Genomic DNA, 22863 nt, shown 5'->3' with positions numbered 1-22863 from the left:
GTCTGGTTGGGTGGGGCCATGTGACTACTCTTGTCAATGACGACTCTGGAGACAAGCGCCACGTGTCCCTTCCAGATCACCCTAATTAAACTTTAATGCAAGATTCTTCAGCATGTTCTTCCTATGACTCAGCAATTGTAGAGGCAGCCTTGTACTAAAATGGCAACGGCAAAAATGAAAGCATCCTGAGATTGCAAAGAACGGAAGAGCATCGCCCTGGCCCTACAGTACGTTACATGAGAGCAGGAAACAGACTTTTGGTTAAGCCACTGAAATTTAGGAATTGTTTGTTACTAGGACTTAACGTAGCCTATCCTTACAGGTACAGGACGCCTTCCTCGAAGTACTTAAAAAAAACCATATAGCTCAACCATGACTACGAGATGCAGGGGAACTCCTGGAGGTGAGTAATACGTGACCGCCAAGCCATAAGTGCCAGCCCTGTCAACAATTTTACTAAGTAACATCCACGGTTTCTGGAGTATAGTAAGTAGGGTGAAGATATAAAGGCAGGAGGGTTATGAGGTATGAGTTTTGAAAGAAAGAAAAGAGACAAATCATACAGAGAAATATAGACCAGTTAAAGATCTGGGGTTTTATCGCAAGGGAAATGGGAAACCATTAAAGTATTTTAAGAAAAGTGACTAAAGTCAGATTTTTGTCTTTTAAAGGAGTAATCTGAATATAGTAGATCATAAAATAAAGAGGCTAAAAATAGAAGCTTGGACCAGTTGGCAAGCCACTGTGGCAGCCCAGGGGACAGCAAAATGGCAGATCAGAGTAGGAATGGGGATGAGTAAAATTATCTAGAAATATTTAAGAGATAAACCTAGAATGATGAACGTTCCCTATTTTCCCAGAACAGGGAACTTTCCGTGTTAAGAGTGAGACAGCTCTAAGCAAACCAAGATGAACTGGATACCCTATATAGATACAGATGAGCTTCATGACTGACAGGTGTGGAAATTTAGGAAGAGGACTGAGTCACTCTACATATTTGAATGTATGGGGGTGCCATTTATTGAAACAGAAGACACCGAATAAAGAACAGATATGACGAGAGAGAAAATATTGAGTTTACAATATGTGACCAAGTGAAGATGTCAAATAAGCAGTTGAACAAATAGGTAAATCTAATATATTGTCACTAATTACAGCTAACGGTAAGGTACCATCTATGTGCAAGGAACTGTTACGGTTAGCATATATTAACTCTCTCTTCTCAGCAGCCAGTGATGTGCCTCCATCTCATACTAATGAAGGCAAAGAAGTTATTCTAGGCATTTCTGTTTGAAAATGATGGAGCTGGAACTGAAACTCAAATTAACCTGGACTTGAAAGTGGCCTTTCCTGTTTCCTACTTTTCGACCTTGGACAAGACCCGGGGAGTTTGATCAACTCAGCCTTAAAAAATGGATGCCATGCTGAGAGCAGACTGTCAGGGGTGGGAGGAAGGAAAAATTCCATTAGATGTCAGACCCAGAAGAGGCTAATCTTATAATCGAGGTTATTTTTAGAAGCTAGAAAAAGAGTAAGGGTGCGAACTTCAGAAAGGCACACTATAGGTCAATGACAGGAGGAATCAGAGTCGAGCCACTTAATCCAATAAGACAATATGACATGAGAGTCTGGTGGTGTGGTTTCTGGAGTCAAACTGCTGAGATTCAAAACTAAACTCCGCCACTTACTAGCTATTTAATGTCGAATGAGTCACTTACATTCTCTTAATGGAATTTTCTCAACTGAACGATGGTAATAATTATGATAGTCCCTACGCACCCAACACACCCACTGATCAGTTCCAGGATTAAACTTTACATAAAATACTTTACATATGTATCTAGCTGTGTCTAGCCAAGTAACAGGAACCACTTTAGATCTTTCAATAAAGAGAATTTAACACTTGGAATTAGCTACTCAGGTGATGAATAATCTGAGAAGTGAAATATGGGACAGTGAAGCAACTCAGAGTTGCACAGCACAAGGAAGTCAGCCCCACTGCTAAGAGAGAAGGGAGACTGGAAAGCTTAGCAGAGCACAGAAACTAAGGCTGTGAATGACAGCCAGAATGATGGAGACTGCACGATAACAAATGGGAACTTAAAGGAAGGGGCTGTCAGGTAAGAGGTAGAGTTTTAAAGGAGAATCAGCTGTAGCCAGAGTCACCAAAGGGTTGCAAGGATCCAGAATGATGGAGACTGCACGATAACAAATGGGAAGGGGCTGTCAGGTAAAAGGTCGAGTTTTAGAGGAGAATCGGCTGTAGCCAGAGTCACCAAAGGGTGGGCAAGGACATTGACACTTCCCACTAGGGCTTCCGTTGGCTCCACCCACTTCTCTATAACACACAGAAGGATGTATCCGGGTGAGGGATCGACCTGGGAACAGACAGTTGACCCTTACAGCATGGTCCCGGGGTTCCTGGTAAGAGCTCAGAAACTGTCAGCTCTTATTAGGTACCTAAGACCAGGTGCTAAGCACAAGGGTGAACACTTATGGAAATCACAATGCAGGGGAAAATACAGAATTATATAAAATAACAAACATGACAATTAAATAGAAATGAGTGATGCGTGAGGTGATGGGGAAGGAAAAATGGGAGAGCTAATGGTCTGAGCAAAGTCAAGGAAGGCTTATGGAAGAAAATGATATTGAATCCAAGACCTACAGCATGAGTAGGAGTTGCCAGGTGAAATCAGAGGGAAAAAAAATCTAGGTAAAGAGAATTACACATACAAAGGTATATCTGAGATTTTTACAGAGTTTCCAGAAGACCGAGGCAGACGCCCAAGAGGTTGGGTGGAGAGAAATAAGGCTGAAGACACGAATTGTAGCGGGCTTTATAAACCACGTTAAAAAATTATTCATTCTAAAGGTAATGAAGGTCAAGCAAAAGGTTGAAAGACAGACAGACCAGTCATTCAGTGCTTGACTCCAGCTCTCTCCCTGGACTTTACCTGGACAGGAGCTGGCTGGAGACCAGATGTGAGGAGGTGACACTTCTCTCTTGATGTCCTCCATCTCAGTAAAAGCCCACCATCTATCCATTATTCAGGCCCAAACCCCTGGAATCATCCTCGGTGATTTCTCTCACACTCCACATCAATTCCATCGGGGAAGCCTATTTATTTTGCTAAAAGAATATATAATATATGATATATGATATATGATATATGATATATGATATATAATTAATATATATATCCTTTATCTAACCATTGCTCACCAGTTTCACTTCTGGGAACCTAGTCAAAGGACGGTCATCCATTTCCTGGACTGCGGCATTCACTTCCCAGCTCGTTTTTCTGCTTCCGCTTTCGCCTCTCCACACTCCATTCCTCCCACGGCAGAGTGATCCATTTAACATGCGGTTCAAATCGGGACATTCTCTTTCTGCTCAGAACCCCCCAGTCGCTTCTGTCACTGATGGGGTTAATGAAACATCTGTACTGCAGCCTCCAAGGTGCTATACCAGTTGTCCTCAAATGTAACTGGGAGCTTTTAACAAAAACAGTACCTGGGATCTACTCGAGACAGGGTTACTGAATCGGGTCAGAACCTTGGGCTTTGCCCACAGCCTCATGCACTCCCACTCTGCCTTCCAGGTTTCTTCAAGCACACCAAGCAGCGCCTTCCGCATTCATTTTGTTTTCGATGCCCTTCGCCTTGAGTACTGTCTCCCACTTGTTTGCACACGTGCTTCCCTTTGCTCATTGAGTGTCTGGTCATCTGCCACCTCCTCGAAGGGGTCTCTCTTAGCCATCTTGCCTGTCTTGTTTATATAATTTATATGTTTATTTCAGTCTCTTTCCACTAGACTCTAAGCTCCATGAGAACAGAAAACGTCCCTATGTTGTTCATCGCTGTGTCTTCAGCACCTTAGCACATAGCAAGCATTCAATATGCTGTTGTTAACTGGAAGAAATATTCACGTGTAGTTAGATCTGGGGCCTCAAGGGCCTAGTCTTCAAAGACGCAGGGATTCAAACACTGGGAAGAGACGAGAGCTGAGTACCTAAAAACCTAGCTATAAGTTAGAGCACAATCGCAGCAAGGCAGAGGCCAGACACTGGGCCTGAAGACATCAAGTAGGGTAGGACAAGTAGCAAGAACTCTGCTGCATCCCTAGAGGGACTTACCTGGAGCACTTTTAAGTCCCTTGAATAAAGATAACTTTGGTGTTCAAGGCTGAGACCGAGCAGAGCCTTCAAAGAGGCTCCGTTAGAGCTAAGAAGGCTGGCAGGCTTGGGACACTTTCAGACCGTTGCTAGATAGAGTGTGAAATGCCAAATCCATCTCTGACTTTTCTTCAAATGCAGGGCTCCGTGACTCACTCTTGTAGCATTTTCTTTATTTGGTGAAGAAGATATAAACATTTTGCTGGGAGATCCCAGTAAAATAGTCCAAATTACAGGAAGCACTCGGCTCTGCTAATTGTGCATCTTAATGTGGCATCAGGACATTTGTCACTCCAATGCATTTCCTTCTGATGCCCACCCCAGATGTTTCAGGAAGTCCAGTTACTCTTATGGGAAATTAAGCAGCAGCAAGATTCTACAGTCGTCCTAGTCTAGACTCTGATATTGATCACGTAACGGACAAATTGGAAGAATGAGGTAGAGTGGCCTTCTTGTGTCTTAGATATAAGTGCAAATACTCAGTGGAGAGTGACCTTTAACAAATGCAAATCTACTTTATAGAACATCGCCTCTGTGACTCTTTACAAAGTATGTGCTAATGGTCAGCTAGACATTCCTCTCTCAGCTTCCTCTGATGCACTTAGGAAAACTCCTGAGAACTCGCTAAAGGTTTTTATGTGTTTCTCATTGATATTTGCTTTTCAAATGTTTGTCAAGTTCAGGCATTTGTATTGGTCCTATTAAAGTTAAAAGAATTTGGATAGTGAAAATGACCCACAATAAACACACACACAAAAATAGAGACCCTTAAAGACTATGATTCCCAAGCCCAATTTGTTACAGCCCCAGAAAATATGAGTCCCAGAAAAATTAAGAGGCATTAACACACTAGACTGGATGAGCACCTGGGTTTGGAACCTTAGCCATGCCATGTACTTATACTTCATTAACTCTTTAAATTCTACAAATTGGAAATAATGTCATATCCAACTCATAAGTATTGTGTAAACATCTGGCATATACAGGAACCCAACAAATACTAGTTATTTTATTAGAAATATTTATGAAACATCTTGTCCTAAATAAAGCTAATATGTTCTATACCAAGACCATAAGACAATAATTTCTAAAATGTATGAATCATTATTTACCTGTTTTATTGTCAAGGCTAACCATGAAATCCAAGTCCTTTTACTTGACTGAGGTTTTAAGAGTTACAATAAACCACAGATACAAAGTATTAGATATGTAAGGACCTAAAGCCCTTTTAGATCCCCAATCTACACCCCAAACTGGCTGGTAGTTATTCTGTAATGACATGAAAACCATGACAAGAGCCCACCAGACACCCAGACAAGTCATTACACACTGAGGAACCTGGTGTAGACTTCTAGTCCCTGAGAATAAATGAAAAGCATCTCCTCATTGTTTCCAAACACCAGCTGGAGGCTCACCTTCAGGAGCCAGGCAGAACACAGAGTCTATGCAAGCATTTGAGGGTGGATTTGCATCTCTCTTCGGTCTCCTTTACTCTCGAAAATGGTCCATCATCTCTGAGAGCCAGTCTTCGTGATTTCCAGACCAACTCCATCCTAATCCCTCACCACCCTCCGTACTGGATGCTCACACTTACATTTGCTTCAATTTACTGATGTGTTTTAGGCAGAATTGCAAACGGTATCCTCTGAAGTGGTCTAGACAATGTGGAAGATGGTGATGTAGTCAATGTATTTCCACGAATTTAATTTATGTCAGCATCTTCAATGTTGGACTTCAATTTTATATTTCACTTCATTGGCTTCTTCCAGCATTTTAATTCATTAAAGTTATTTTGAATTCAATACGCATCCCTTCTATGGCATCTTCTAGTGACAGACAAAACTATTAGTCTCCACTCCAGACACTTCTCCTCCGTGACATAGAGCCATTATTAATATTCCTCAATTCATTCCACAATTCACCTGCCAATAATGTCATTCCGGGCAGCACTTGTCAAAATTTCATCCATGGGGATATCAAAAGAGGCTTCGCCAGAATTTTTTTCCGAAGCATTATTCAAATGAAAAGATATGTGGATTGTATTTTTGGTTGTATTTTCATGTAACTCAGGTTGTATTATCCTACATACTCAGAATTCAATATTCACAAACCTTAAAGTCTTGGGAACGTATTTTTATAGATTGCAACATAGAGTTCTCAAGTAAATGCCAGCTCAGGTGTTAAGATAGACTAGATCAAAAGTTCTTAATTCATAAGAATCCACGCATGAACTTCAAAAATCACAGGCAATGTTATGGTTATGTGAATATGTGAATTTTCTTGGACTAAAGTTTCCAGCTCAAAAGAGTCCTATACTCAAACACTACCATTGAACAAGATTAAGATGAATTAAAGAGCCACAAATTTAAGCCTGTCCTATGCCCATCGGCACATTTTCCATCTGTGCTGTGCACAAGGCCCTTGCAAACCCCACTCTTCTTCTCCAGATCGCCCAGAGTCCTGCGCTTATAGCTACGTGGTTACCAGGTCATGAAACTGCGGCACATTCACACGGACACCTCCAAAAATCGCACCTAACATAAATTAAAAAGCTCTTGCGGCCATCTCAGCTCCTTCTTGTGAATTAGTCTTCTGATATGTAGTGTTTATGAGAAAAGAACTTTTTTTTTTTTTTTTTTTTTTACTGAGTATGAATCACAAGGATGGGAACGAAGGCATGTAGAGGATTTGTTTTTAGAAAATGGGATAAACTATAGGTGAACTGATTTGGATCAAGGGTGCAGTTAACGAGACTCGTCCCTGAGTTAGTCCTTGGGACTGTCAGACAAAGCATTTGGGCACTCAGGAAAGAATGTTTTCTGGAAGATGAGTAGAATAGCTTCGAAAAGGGAATGATAATCATTTCTTAACCAGAAACATTATACTGCTATGTAGGAAAAGATACTCTCTTCACATGGGTCGGAGAGAATTTCCCCAAGTCCCCTTGTGCTGGCTCATGGCTGTGTGTCTCATTCCATGTTGTCTCTTTTTCACAGACTGCCCTTTCTGTTTGCCGTCTGTTTTTACAATGCTCAACCGTCACCTTATCTAGGAAGGCTATTCTGGCTACTAAGTCAGATTTAAATGCGTGTTTTGGTAATCCTATGCTCACTGGAATCCAAGGAAGCAATTGCTATGAGACGGTTGAGATTGTTTCTATGTGTTCTGATGTCTTAGAGGAAAAAGCCAAACTGGCTATAAAAAAATAAAATAAAAACTCAGTGGGTTAGCATATAGGCATGTTTCTTACTCATTGCATGGGCCTACAGAGATCTGTGGCTCACCTGGGTAGCTTTCTTCTGAACAATAGTCTGTGATCCCAGCTCCTGCATCTTGGGACACCATCATTTTCAACATGTGACTTCCACCATCAGCACAGGAGAGGGGACAGAATGCCCAGGACCCTTAGTGAGAACGCACAGAGCAAAGCCCGTAACCCACCCACTATACATCTGTATAAGAGCTTGAAAAACAACACAACTTGTAGTTTGGATTTTGAGGTCATTTATTACCGCAGCAAACCCTAGACATCCTGACTACATATCTGCCCTGGAGAATGGCAAGTTGATGTTAAGCAGTCATCAATGCCACTTAAGCTTTAGTGAGTACCACATACATAAGATCTCTTTGATTTGCCAACGTTCAAAGACCCTTCAATTTGGCTCATATAAAAGGAGTAGGGTACGCATACATCTGGACTCCGGCGTAAAAATGGGGTCAGAAAGAGTGATTTTCTTTCTTTTTTTCCTCTCTTTCCCCTACAGTGACTTCATTTTCAGACAGGCTCTTCTATGTGGTGGCAAGATGGCTTCGGGCTTATATTTTTCTAGATTAACAACTTTAATGAAAAGAGAAAACCTCTTTCCTGATAGTTTTAGGAAACGTTGTAGGTATTCCTCTCACTGCCCTGTTGGGATCACGTGTTTATTTCTAAAGCAGAAATAGCCAGCGGGATACAATTCTCTCACTAGCCAAGTCTGGGTCATGTCCTCACTCCAAGAATCAAGATTAGCTTCATTCCACCCAAACTGCATGGACAGAGTGTGGGAAAACATGACTCCCAAGGGTAACTAAAATGTGATAACCAGGAGAACGAATGGATGCTTGGGAGAAAATGCAAACAAGGTCACCGAAATACATACTGCTTAAGTAAGGGCACTGAGTTTGATTTTCTCTCAGGTCTCTTCCAACTTTTATAGCCTATGTCTCTGCTTTCCATTTCTTCAAAATGTGTCCTAACTGTGCACTTATTTCACAAACATGGTAACCAGTTGCTCTTTGCAGTTAACCGTTCTTCATAGTAGATACAGTTTAATTTTTAGGGATAATAAAGCGGAAACGCACTTCCCTCTCTTTTTCCTACTGTTATGTTCTTCTATATGGGCCTCTCTCCACACCTAATGGTATTATATCCTCACTGCAAGCAAAGCGCCTAAAGAGATAGCAACCTTATTGTGAACACTGACTTCACCGGCTCAGAGCTGTAAAGTGACCACAAATCCTGCAGGAGCAATAAACTCGGTCCCTTCTTTCTACTCAGGGGCGTTGTGAGAATAGATGCATGTAAACTCTTTAAGCCCTTCGGAGAAAAGGTGCTATATAAATCCAAGTGATTATCCATACCATTATCCGACACACATTGAACCTCCGTCCCTTGGAGACTGTTTCATACTGTTTCATTGCTAATTTCACTGACAGCAGTTGATAAAGTTGACATTTGGTTTTAATGGCACCAGTTAATAAGCTGTGAAAAGGTTTCACAGTCTTATCAAGGAATATATTACATTATGAATATTAAAAATTACTCTTGGAATTAACATAATCTACACTGGACACTCCACTGAATTGATCTGATAAAATGTGCCAAGTTTTGTTCCTTTCTTTTTCGCTCTAAGAAGACTTACATCTTCATTGGATGTGAGGGTGAATGTTTATAGTCTTCTAAGTGAGTGTGAGTGTGTGTGTGTGTGTGTGTGTTCTGCCTATGTACTTCTGATAATGAATATTCAGTCTGCGTCAGAGTAACTTTCATTTTGGCTTGAGGCTTTGAACTTTTGAAAATACACACAAACCTGTATAGCACCTGGTTCTACTTAAAACCATTTATAGCTTTCAATTTTTGAGACCACTCCAAGCGTTATCAAGGAGTGCAGCATTTAAAGGAAACTGGAGATGAAATCGCTATAATTGCTTCTATTTATTGAGAGTCTCCTTCGGATTAGTGCTTTTCATAATTATTAATTTTATCCTCGCTATAGCTCTTTAAGATAATTTTATCAATTTAAACCCTCATACTTACAAGTGACAGAAAACCCAATTGAGACTAGCTCTAACAAGAAAGAATATTTATTAACTCAAATGCAAGTCCAGGATAGAACCCAGGGGCCTCAGACATGGCTCAACCAAGGGCTCAAATGACATCTCCACAATCTTTTCCTCGACCTGCTTCTTTCAGATGGCCCTCGTCTCAGGGTCCCTGTGGCGATGCTCGTTAACTCAAACTCACAAATACAGCAAGCGATCCAACAGAGGAGAGAATCTATTTCTTCCGTCAGCTCAGAAAAGCATTCAATTTTCTTGGTTCTGATTGGCCTGACTTAGACCATGTGACCAGCCCCAAGGCAATTGTCAGAGCCTGAAGGCTGAAGGTTCGTACTGATTGGCTCAGCCTTAACTTAGGTCATTCAGGAAAGAGATGTTTTCTAGAAGATGAAGGGAAAGGACAGAGACGACTTATCCAAAGCACAAGAACTGAGGGTGGGCTGGGGTGGGATCAGCAAAACGAAATTGTGATATTGTTGCCATCGAAGTGAAAATGGGGTAAAGAGTAGATAGATGCAAAGCAGCGATATCAACGAGTATCGATTACAGATCGGCAGTATCTTTATTTTACCAAGGAGGAAACGGGCTCAGAGACGTTAAGTGACTTATGTGATATCATACATCTAATGAGCGGCAGGACCAGAATTGGACGCAAAACTCCTGTGAGTCAAAGCTAATGTCCACCGTCTTCTAGAACATAGAAAAATGGAAGACTGTATGGGAAGCAGCATATCTAATTGAGCCTTAAAAAGGCAGGTCCCAGATGTCTACTTTCTTTGGGACAGATCGCTAGAAAGCAGTGCCTTCTGTAATGCAGTTGATCCACATTGTATGCCATCTGTGAGGCCAGTTCAAAGAGCGAATCAAAGAATTTGCGTTGGTGGAAAGAACAGTGGGGTGGGAGGGAATGCATCAGACGCTTCATCCAAATTTCTGCAGCCCTTTCTATCTTTAGTGAGAAGTTCGGAGAGTCATGTAATCTCTTTAAAATGTGAAATAAAGGATAATGGCACCTAACTCCACACTGGAAACTGTTAAAAGAAACCGATATATTCTAAACTGCCTTGTAAAGCATCATGTGCTTACAAGCATAAGCTACTGTTATGAAAATAATAAAAAAAAAAGCGTTACATTCCCTCTTAGAGCTCACGGTGCCCTGCTAGGCAATGAAGGATGTCTCCATATTTGTGAATTTTATTTCAATGATTCATTTTCTTTACACTTATAAGATCCTCTCAGTCCTGAAATGTCAGAGTCTTAACACATCCTATAAAAGTGGCTCCTCGTCATTCTCTGTTGGCTCATTTTCTGCTTGACTTCAAAATGTTGGGATGCCTCAGGGTTCCGGCCAAGGCTCTGCCTCTTCTCTCTTTGTACCCTCTTCCTCGGTGATCTCATCCAGTCCTGACTTTCTTTTTGTCTATACACCGATAAGTGCCAACCTTCCAGATATCTGCATCCAACTACAAATGTGTCAACCTCCACTTAGCCTTTTCACAGGCATTTTTGTTAACATGGCTACAGCAAAATTCTGGATTTCCATCATCATTTGTTTCTACCAATCTACTCCTTCCCTAATCTTTCCCATTTCGATGACTTTATCCTTAATTACTGTTTCCTGTATCTCCCACATCTTATAAATCAATCAGTCCCCTTTACCTGATTTCTTCTAAATCATAATCTGAGTCTAGCCTCTTTGCTCTACCCTCATTACCATGGCCCTAGTCCAACCCTACAGCATCTCCCCCATTCTCCCCATAATAGTCCTTCAAAAGATGTTTCTGACCCCACTGCTCCCTTCTATGATCTACTATCTAGACAGCTGCTAGAATAATGCTTTTAAACTGTGCATCGGATCACCTTACTTCCCTGCTCCCAGCCTTCCATTGGCATCCCATCATCCACGGATGGCTCCCAAAACCCTGTATGATCTAGTCCCTGTACACTTTTCCAATTTCATATCTCAGGACTATTCTCTTAGCTCACTATGCCTCCACTTCTATAGTATTCTTTTGTTTCCTAGAGTTCTGGTCTTAGAGACTCCCCACTAGCTGTTTTCTCTGTTGGAAATCTTTAAGCCCTTGATTTTTCAGAGCTAGTTCCTTCAGGCCATGCAGATTTCAGCTCACTTATTTAGTTTTTCGTTTGCTCCCATAAAAATGTAAGTTTTATGTAACCGGAGACTTTAGATTATTTACAGCTATATTTTGCAGGCTTAGAACAATGCCAAACACTGTTGAATGAATAAATAGAAAAAGCAGATGAATAAATAGATAAATTGAAGGATGAATGATGAATTATAGCTTTTATTTCAAATCTTGGGCCACCTCCGCAGCGACCTTGCCACTTGCGATATATATGAGATCACTATTATGACCCGTATTTCTGTTTCGAGTAGGAGGTCTGGGGAAAGAGGTTGGTTCCAAAGCCGACCAGCCCCGGGTGGGAATTCTTGCCCCACTGCTTACGGGCATATTTCCTTGTGTTACGTTACTCCGCTTCTCTGACCCCCATTGTAAAGTAGTGATAATAATAACTCACCTCACGAAGTTCTTATGAAATTCAATAAAACCGAACAGGACACCTGACACAGGGAAGGCAGCCAATCAATGTTACTTCCTCTCTCGTGTCCTCACTTGTCACTGATTATAATAACTCACACGGTTTGTGCTGAGAATATTACATGCACCGGACACTGTAGGTGTGGAGGGAAGGGATCACATAGATGGACAAACTCTTGGTCCCTGTGTGGCCACCCTCCACGTGCTCGTCCGATCCCCTTTCCCTGCTTCCCCACATGCTCCCTACTCCATGCCCTATAAGGCAGACCTACAGGAACTGGATCAACAGGTTTTCTTGCCTCTGGATTCTGGTTGGGTTTGACCAATGGGGAGCACTGGCAGGAGACTGGAGAGGGGGGATGTGGTCGGGGAATTTATTTCCCTGGCTCCATCTCTTAGAGGTGGATGAGGGCTAAGTACCTCCTTCAACTAAGAGTCACAGCTCTCTCCAGACTGGTTCCCGGGAACTGTGCCTTCCCTCTTCCCCTCTCCCCACTGGGCCCAGGGGTGTTAAAGGGTCCCTGGCAGTAACGACTCCCTGGAGTTTCTGCACACCCACTGACACGTTCGTACATATGCATGTAAACCTCCTCCGAGTACTCAGTTTGAGCGCACGGTCTGCTCCCTACCCAGATCCTGCCTGAAACAGCTCCTGTCCCGAAGGGGTTCACAGCCCGAGAACTCGTCACACCAGAAGTCAATCATGCTAAATGGACCACAGCAAGAGCTCTTCATCGCCACCACGCCTACCTCACAGTGCGTCTTTATGCATCGCCCATCTTCCTAAAGAAACCATCGAGAACATCTGTGTGTTTATGAAGCAACGGAGTTGAGAAGTGCTGTATGTTAAACATCATTTCTTTTTGATCGGTGGTTCTCAGCTGACAAAGTCTCCTGAGGAACATGCAAAAACACCCACGCTTAGGCCAACCGTAAACCAACTGAGTCGGGGTCCCAGGACATGAAGCCCAGGCACCTGCATATTTGCAAAAGCAACCTACACGTTTCTAGTGTGGAGTCAGGCTGAGGACAAGGGCTTTTAATGCTCCCGGAGAGACTACAGTGGGGGCTGCCCACTCCGGTAAGACGCCGCCATGGGCATTTCGTTCCCACACTGAAATCGCCCCCCCCACTCTGCTACCTCTAAACTCCTCTCACGCTGGCCTCTGCGTTGTGTGATTCTGAATCAGCAATCATTCTTCTAGTAACTCCAACTGACTTGGCCGCCAAAGGTGAAGATTTGTCTTATAACTAGTCTGGCATTTCCCTTGAACGTACTCGATAGTGGCCCCTTGGTTTCGGTCTTCCTTTCCAGGGATAAGAAGCATGGTGCCACGACACCTGCCCAGAACTCCCAGTCCGCAGCCCAGGCCGACAGTGCCAACAGTGAGTGCCCCGCAGCCTCTGCCTTCCAGGGATGATTGGCCATGCGGTCTACACTACTATACAGTACGATAGGAAAAGTTATTTTCAGCAATGGATTTCATCAGGGACACATTCTTTACATCCCTCAGTGTACTAAGAATCTTCCTAAAGGCCTTATAATCACTATCATCAAGGTATATTGTAAGTATCCATCCTTAAACAGATCAAGGGACCTTGCTAATGAACTTGTTCAAATCTCTTAATGCACATGGATTTGTACTACAACTGTCTCTACCCCCAGGAGCTAGTATATGTGATAGTTCTCTGTATAAATATAGGATCTTCTACACGTGCGTGCGATTATCATCACTGTTTCTACAATTACAACTTCAGACCAAAAAAAAAAAAAAGCTACACACATGTTTAAGATAAACATAAAAAATTAAATGTATTTAAACCATTAACGATAGTGGTGCTGGGAATGACATAATGCCCACTAATTACACAAATGCTAATACAAACTTTACAGAGCAGAATATTATGAATCTATGTAGATCTAAGTCTAAACGCCCAAAGTTACGTTATCACCAAATATCGGAAGCACATTTTCTGGGAAGGAAGTTAAATGAACAGAAAAGGGGTCAGTGGGGCGGTTCGTGAAGAGGGAATAGTTATTGGAAGCCATAATCACGGTGCCACTCATGTGACTAATATCAAGATGCAGTAGCTGTTGTTGACTCCCCAAGAGGCAAATCCATTCTGACTAACTTCCAGTCAACTAAGCCAGCTGAGGTTTCTCTTCTTATCGGTGACTCTCTTGCGCCATCGTGGATTTGGAGAGAAACCTCATCTCCAGCTAAAACAGCTGACTGTCCTCTCTTTATGACCTTAATGTCGGTTCATTTGAATAACACGTGATGTGAAATCTAAAGAAGTAATTTGATGTGATTAGAACACATAATGAGAATCTGATCTATCAGAGACTTTCATATATAATTACTCACACATTTATTCGGTCAACATTGCTTGAGCAGCTGAGAAGCACTGACTGCATGCGCTGCCGTGGTGACTCTGGAAAGCCATGGACAAGGCATGGACATTGCTGCTCCAGTACACACGAGCTTATATTAAAGAAATAGACATGACCTTTCGATTAATAACATCTGATACGTGCTATGAGAGACATCTGAATGGGGAGATGGAGAAGGGCACGATCTGGCTGCACAGGAAATAACCTGGTTTGTTCTGCCTTAACTTTCCTTCTAGATCTATAACTTGTAAGACAGGCTAAGCAACCTCGACTACTCATTGTAAACAGCTTCAATTCGTTAAAATGCCAAAAGAAGACAAGAAAATTTCATCAGTTTGTATGCACAGATGTAAAATGATCCTAGTTTTCAAAACAAGCTATGATTTTGAGATCCGTGTTTACAATTATGAGAGCATTTATTGTGTGAGTAAATTACAGCTTATCATATCATATCATATATTGGGGAGGGGGACAACACCAGCTATAGTGGGAAAAAAATGTATTTAGAGTCAGATAAAGCTAGTTTTGAATCCCGGCCCTGCCACTGACAAGCTACATGTCTTCATGACGTTTAGCTTATTTGAGCCCCAGTTTCCTCACCTGTAGAAGAGAAACAATCATATTTCATGACGTTTAGCTTATTTGAGCCCCAGTTTCCTAGAGAAACAATCATACCTATCTCACAGCTTGTGTGTATAGTGGGAAAATCTATACGAAATGTTAGGCAAACGTGTGTTGGTTTGTAGTGACCCCTGGTTGGTCCTGATCTCTCTGTAGCCATTCTCTACCTAATGATGTTCAGGAGAAAGACATCACTGTCGAGTTCTGTGCTGTAAATAGTGTCATTTGCTTAAACCTACAGGGAGATTACGACATCGAAAACCAGCCTGATTTAAGAGGGTAAAAGGATTTCTCAGAACTCTTATAGTTGATTTTTTCCTCTCTCATTTTTTTTTTTTTTTAACGTATAAGGAACTGGAACTTGGAAGAGTCACTGCAGAAGACATCACAGAGCAGAGGAGAACAAAGAATGGGACTGGAGGGAAGCCACACTGTACAGGGAGGGAAAAGGAAGCTGCTTCTGATTACAGGAAGTCGCTTGGAAAGACTAAAAGCAGATGAGACCATTCCCACTAAGCAAAGAGCTAGCGCAGCCCACCTATGCGGGGAACTGGGCAAGTGACAGCCACGGGCTGCGAGCAGGTGTCCAAGGACCTGAGGCCCGGGCTTGGTGGCGTCGATCCATTATCACTACTGCCCAGGTCTGGCACGATCCCCTGTAGAATTTTTGCCTCGCCCACAGCTTTATACGTAGTCCCTTTCCTAGACTCTACTTAAATTATCTGAATTTCCAGTGCCATCTGTTTTCTGCTGGGAACACTGATTTTACAGATGTTAATATCGTAATGTAGACGATCATACCTACCTAGGAAGATTATGGAAACCAGCTGCTTGTATTAAACCATGAGATAACAAGGAAAACGGAATTATTTTGGAAAATAGACACACATGCCAGAATACCCTAGTTTCTTGAGGACTGAGTTCTGACAAATATGCCAGAACTTTCCAACTGGGAAAAAAAGTCATGCTCATTTTCAGATGAAAAGTTAAAATCCCTTTTCTAAAAAAATTATCAAACAGCTTCTCTTTCTGATCCCTTCCCAAATAATTCAAAGCGAAGGTGCTTAGGTGGGGCTGAGTTTTTAGTCAGGTGTCTTTGGGTGGAAGGTGTGAAGCAAAGCCCAGCGTGGGATCTGGAGCCTGAGCAGAGTAAGGAGCGTGTCTGCCTGGGGCTGTCCAGTACAGAGGGCTAGAGCCCAGTCGGGTGTTGGAGGCACCCCAAGGGAAGGGCAGCCTGCCGTGGGGTGTCGGAGCCTGAGTGGGCACTGGAAATCATTCTGTGGGACTATGACCCTGCAGGGTTGTTGGAGCCTGAGCAGGGTCCAGGGAGCATGTACTTAGGGGATGCCAGAACCCAAGAAGGGTGAGGAAGCAAACTGATAGATCAGGGGGTGTCCCAGCACAGTGTCAGAGCCTGGGAGGGCTGGAGAAGCTCTCTCTCTGCATAGCGGGAGAGGGTGGCCCAATGCAGGGTCTCAGAGCCTGGGCGGGGTGAAGGAGGCAGGCGTGCAGGGGGTCAGCAGCAGCAGTAGCCCAGCCTGGGAGACTGGAGCCCAGGTGAGGTGAGGAGGGCACTTGTGCAGCGGAGAGGGGCAGCAATGGTGGCAGACAGGTATGTCAGAGCCTGGGCCAGGCGAGGAGGATGCCCACAAGGGATCAGGATTTGGAAGTGACAGTGACCCAGTGGAGGGTCTGAGAGCTCAAGCAGAGTGAGCAGGTGATCTCTGCAACTGTTGAGGGGGGTGGCAGCTGTGACAGGAGATTGGTTACAGACAGAGGCAATGATGAAATAAGTAAATGCATTAAGAACAATGGAGTCAGGATTCTCACTATTAAAAAAGTGAGTTCGAAATATCAAAAAGGAGAAAACCAGTATTGGAACTGGAGGTATCGATGTAATCTCATGATTTTTCATGTATAACTAGATACATACAGACATGAGTAAGTTGTAAAAGTGTCTACATGCATATCTAGGGTGTGTGCATATACTCCTTAGTTCTGAACCCAGAAAGGGCTTAAGAGCAGCAGCATTCAGTAGTGGTGATCACATATAGCACCCACATCCTGGTTTCTAAATGCTATTTTCCGGTAAAAGGAGTCAGAGTTCATTGGAGAAATGGCCGATTTCAGGGCTGGGACAGGGAAAGTACAAAATGAACCTGGAGCACCTTTCTCGAATGTAAAGAAATGCTCAAAACAGATGGAGGCACATCGAGGGGACACGTAAAGCAGCTTAAAAGGGCTCCCGCCGGTCAAATCACAGATATCTAGAGCACCAAAGAAAAAAAATTAGGAGAAATGGATTACGACTTATGGAATAAAAGCAGAACCCAAGTGTCTCTACTGACGTAATAATATCAATGAACAAATTGAAAGTTTGATGAGTAATGAGATATTTACATAGTTTCATACGTAATACCTCCGTCCAAAACACTCATTAACTACAAAGGAAAAAAGGAATATTTTTACAGTGAAGAAGGCTGGCAAGTCCAGTTAATCAAGTGGCCAAAGTTAACATCACCTGTAATATAGGACAGGTGGAAATTATGTGTGCTCTGACAGAAAACAAGGTCACAGCATCACTTGCTTCAATGGTACTCCAGCCAAAGGTGTACCCTGTGGGTCTAGCAATGAAGAAACAGCAGACAAACCCAAATCAAGGGACGTTCCACAACCTCACTGGCCTGTAATCTTGCAAACATGTCAAGGTCATGAAAGTCAAAGGAAGACTGGGGAATTGTTCTAGAAACTAATGAGATGTAATATCTAAAAAACAACAAGAAATTGCATCTTTTAGCTATTATTACGATACTTGGAGAAACTTAAGTGGGGTCTGAGGATCAGATGGTAGTAACGTACCAGTGTTAACTTCTGGTTTTCATAGTTTTCGTGATTATACAGGAGAATGTTCCTGTTTATAGAAAACGAACACGATTATTTGAGGCTGATGGGACATCATGTTGGCAAATGACTTTTAATGATTCAGATGAAAGGAAAAAGGAAATTATTTATGCTGTACTTGCCACTCTTACTTAAACCTGATATTGTTTAGAAATTATTCCGGAAAAGTTATCAAAAGGTTTCATCAATCTAGCACTAAGCCTCTACCCTTCAGTCATTTTGACAACACAAACTTGGTGCCAAATGACTCTTCTTGCCTCCTACGGCTCCTTCAGCAAAGAGAACTTAGACCTCTTCTTAGGAAGATAAATCTGAGTCATATAATTTGTAGAGTAACTGATGGCAACATGATAATCTCAGTGAGATTTCTGTCTTTCTTTCTTTTTTTTTTTTAGCTTACTGCTTCCACTAAGAAATGAAACTTAAAATATTCTGCTGTGACCTTTTTGCCTGAGAGGAGAGTTTAATTACCTGCCCAGTTTACATAAATTATGTCGCCTGTTTGTCTAAAATTGAATCCTGGGTAGAGATCAATATGGCCTCAGAAACACCAGAGCAAATGACTTCTCAAATGCCATCAAAGGTCACTGGAACCTTTCCTGTTTGGATGGGGACACATTCTGTTCGACAACCTGGAACATGTCACTGGCCTGCTGCCTGCTGCCCTGGGTTCCAACCACAAGAGCATGATTGATCATCAGTTAGAGGACGCAGGGGACGAACTCCCTCAGGAATCGGCTGTATGGAATTAACTGAATACCACGATGAGTCTGATTCATCACAAAGAATGAGGAAAATGGCACAGAACACACCCAGAGCTTGATGCATGAGGCCTCTCGGAGGTAAACTGCAATTTATACTCAGGATCCTGATGGTTACAGACTGTGCACGTGCTATTCGGTTGCAGTTCCACACAATTATCCAGGGGAAAAAAGTGTCTTTAGATCTTTCCTTCGTTCTACTATTCTTCCTTTCAGGAAGGAGATACTGGTGAGGGCCAGGTATGTGTGTGACTTTATTCAAATTATTACATTATAAAATATTTCATAGTTGAGGTGCAAATAAAGTATACTTATAGGGATCGCAGACAGAGATAGAGTCTTCCTCTGGGAGATCCAGAGAAAGCTTCGTAGAGGGTATAATATTTAATTAACTGGACAAAGAGTTATCGTTATAGTAAATATTTGGAAAACGAAGGCACGAGGATATAGCAAGAGCAATGTCACAGAAATTGTGCAAATCTGAAGCCCAGCAATGACTTCGATATGACCTGAACATCAGGGTAAAGATATTGAAAAGAGAGGACGGCTTGTGGGTGCTGAAGTCAGGCCCTCTGTGAGCATGTGCGTTTTGTCAGCATAAAGCCAGAGGGAAAAGAACCAACCGAGAAGAAACAGAGACACGTGGCAAAACTCATGGAATTAAAGACAAAAAAAAGGAGGGATCCCATTAGGAGAGTGATGAAGACGATCAAAAGGTAGAGAGAGGTCAAGAAGAACAGACCCAAGAAACACCACTGATAATGTCATTGCAAGAGCAATCTCAGCCTAGCGTGTCCAATCTCGAGGGAAAAAAAGAAACTCTAGCGAAAGTCAATGCCGTAGGTGTGGATTGAGCTTCCTCACAGTTCAGTGGTAAATGGAGATAGAATGAAGGTAAATACAGCAGTGAAAATAGAAATAAGGAAAAGTAGATGGGGGGGGGCGGTGATTTTATCATAAAAAGCAAAACACTGTGGTAGGCAGAAGGGTTGAGTGCAAGAAAATGAGAGACGGATGCTATAAAAAAAACGGCAGATAATTGTTATATCACGTTTTCTTGGAGCGGGGGCAGTAAGAGGACATGGAATTGAGAGTTCGGGTATAAGAATATCTTCTTCCAGCAGAAGAAGGAAGGGAAAACTAAGAAAGTTTAAGATAGGTATGAAATATGTCAGGTCTCTTAAGGCTTAGAAAGCTCTTCCCCAAAGACAGAAACAAAGACAGACAATACTAAATTATTCAGGGCCTAAGCTTCAAAGTCTGAAGAACATCAAGGGCCACAGGCATGTTGGAGCTCAGCGGCACGGGATAGCTGCCTGGATCCTTGCAATATAAATAAGATTCCCACAGAATAGGGCAAGGAACACAGTGCATAGACCTTGAGGTGCTACATAAAAAGCAACTTTGCCGCTCATACAGGAAAGTCCCTTGAACGCTTTAAGGTTTATCCACATGATAAGAATGACTAAATCAAGGAGTGACTGTGGTCTTCGACTGAATTAGACAACCCGGAATACAGTCCAGATTTTGCCACTAATCCTCGGGTGATCCAGCCAAGTCACTTTTTCCCTCTGCTTCTCCATTTCCCTCCTTTACAACATGGATAATAGGCTTAGTGAATCTTGTAAGCTTTCCTAGTTCAGAATGAACGTGCAGTAAGGCCTTTCAGAGTTGACAGTGTTTTCTTGCGTCTGGCTTCATGAAGCAAGGGCCCCAGGTGAGTGTTGAGCAGTAAGGCATCCTCAGACACTGACACATGGAAGACAGACTACACATCTTTCGTGAAAAGCATTTCGAACAGGTTCCGAGAGCCTTAAGTAAATTTATGCTGAAGGAAAGACCGGAAACCTAGGTGTCTTTAGAGAACTACATAGAGTTGACCCTTGAACAATGTGGGTTTGAACTGCGTGCGTCTACTTATAGGGAGATTTTTTTCAATACATACAGTAAATGTATTTTCTTTTCCTTATGATTTTCTTAATAACATTCTCTTTTCCCTTGTTTACTATACTGTAAGGATACAGAATATTATGTACATATAACATACAAAATATGTTAATTGACTGTTTATGTTATTGGTCAACAGTGGGCTATTTGTACAGTTGGGCCTCCGCATCCACAGATTACCAGCTGCGGATCAAAAATACTATTTTCAAACTGCAGTTGGTTGAATTCACGGATCGGAAACCCGCACATATGAAGGGCCGACGGCAGTTAGGATTTTTGGGGAGTCAAAGCACCCCTAACCCTGGCATTGCTCAAGGGTCGACTATATAATTATATATAATAGAGAAAATTAAAAGCAATCAAAATGTCTCAATTCAATGGGAATATTAAATGCAATGAATATATGCTGTCATTAAAAATAGGCTTTTAAAGTTTAGTTAACATAATGGATATTGAGGAGTCATTAAAATGTTTGGTTAATTGTTTAAGATAATGGAAATAGGCCAAAGCTTCCAGCTTTCAAAAATGCCAGTGCCTCCCAATACTCTCTGGTATTTTTCCCTAGTTTCTATCACCACCTGAAATCTGCATATTTTACTTATCATGTTTATTTTTGTCTCTCCAAACTGGGAAATGAGCTCCATGAGGGTCATAATAATTTTTTTCTCTTTTGTTCCCTGCCTAAGCCTCATTTCCTAGAGAAGTACTTGGCAGATAGTAGGCATTCATCAAATATTTGTTGAATGAATAAATTTAATGTCAAGTGAAAAAGCAGATAAAATTAGATACAGAGAATGATGATTCTAATTTTATAAAGCTAAATATAAATGTGTACGTGAGTCTGAGTATGTCTTGGATATTTATTGTAAAAATATTTCATCTTGAAATGAAAAAGTATGAAAAAAGACAAAATAGCCACTCATTTTTAAAAACAGGTGATTTGGCATCAAATTCAATATGATTATCAGTGAGATTTAGCTGTGCGTGTGCGCGTGTGATAATATTGCGTTGATACTTCTTGGTCCCTTCATTCAATTCTGTGGCAGTCCTGAATATTTCTGATACTCCCCACCTCCATTGCTTCTTCTGTGATCTAAGCTTCCACCATCATCTCTCACTTAAACTGACACAAAGTCGGCTGGTCTGTCTGATCACTCTTGATCCTACAATCCATTTTTCAAACAGCTTCTACAGTTTAAAACTAAAAAATTAATCCCACTATTCCCCTATGAAAAAACCCTCAACAGCTTTCCTTCTCACTCAGAATAAAATCCAAATTCCTTACTAACAATGGCCTAAGACTCTGGCCAACTTCCCCAAACTAATCTCTTGCCAAGCTGCCCCACAGTCACCTCACTTTACTACATTTTTCTCTTGTCCTCAAAACTCAAAAACTTGGGCTTCTCTCAAACTTTTGTACCAGACTTACCTCTTCCTGAAATGCCCCTCCCCCAGATTATGTCAAGCTGGCTGCTTCTCATTCTCCAGGTCTCTGTTTAACATCACTTTTTAGAGAGCCCTGTGGGACCACCATCCACTCCAATTCCACACGATTCGCTTTCCTTCTATTGCCTTGCTCCGCTGAAGTTAAAACATTTATCCTTGTCTCAAATTATCTTGTCCATTCACTTATACATTTATTGCATGTATCCATCTTCTTCCCTACAAAGTAAGCTTTTTGAGAGCAGGAAGCTTGTCTTCCTTCTTCTCTATGTTCCCAAGATCAAGCACAATCCTGGACACATGGAGCTACTCAACAACTACCTTCTCAGTGACTGAATGAATGATTCTGACCTTGGCACATATCTGCTCCAAAGTGTGGTACTTCTCCTACTCCATTCTTGGGATCTTTCATTCTGGTTCTTCTATCTTTGACCTTACTTTTGTAAGACTTTGAGCCAAGACGTGGACTTCAAATGATAAAAGTATGAGTAAAGATATAAGCAGAGAACATGCTAGGATGAGGACATGTGTGAGAAAAGGGACAGAGAGAGGTAAGGGATTTGATGGTGTTCATTAAAAGCTGTTGTGAAGTCCGCAGTGGTCATACTCATCAGAACTCTTTTCTTTATGAGACAGAGAGCCAAACCGAACTGCTGTAAGCAAAACAAACAAAAAACAATTTTTGAGAAAGAATTTATTCATGTTACAGGAAAATTTAAGAGTACGCTGGCTTC

General features: G+C 42.0%; 2 long non-coding RNA genes across 4 annotated transcripts in view; one reads left to right on the top strand and one right to left on the bottom strand.

Moving 5' to 3' along the window:
• Positions 1-19977, top strand: part of LOC112469223 — a 23105-nt gene extending 3128 nt beyond the window's left edge. Inside the window, exons 2-3 of the long non-coding RNA XR_003042547.1 lie at positions 323-403; positions 18374-19977. This is a non-coding gene — a long non-coding RNA (uncharacterized LOC112469223). The remainder of the gene's footprint in view (positions 1-322; positions 404-18373) is intronic.
• LOC102895780 overlaps positions 1-22863 on the bottom strand; it is a 659008-nt gene that overhangs the window by 159197 nt on the left and 476948 nt on the right. The gene's annotated exons all lie outside the window — the stretch shown is intronic.

The sequence above is a fragment of the Pteropus alecto genome, unplaced genomic scaffold (genome assembly GCF_000325575.1).
Source record: "Pteropus alecto unplaced genomic scaffold, ASM32557v1 scaffold238, whole genome shotgun sequence".
NCBI lineage: Eukaryota > Metazoa > Chordata > Mammalia > Chiroptera > Pteropodidae > Pteropus > Pteropus alecto.
The sequence above is the reverse complement of the archived record's forward strand: the minus strand, read 5'-3'. Positions and strand labels throughout refer to the sequence as shown.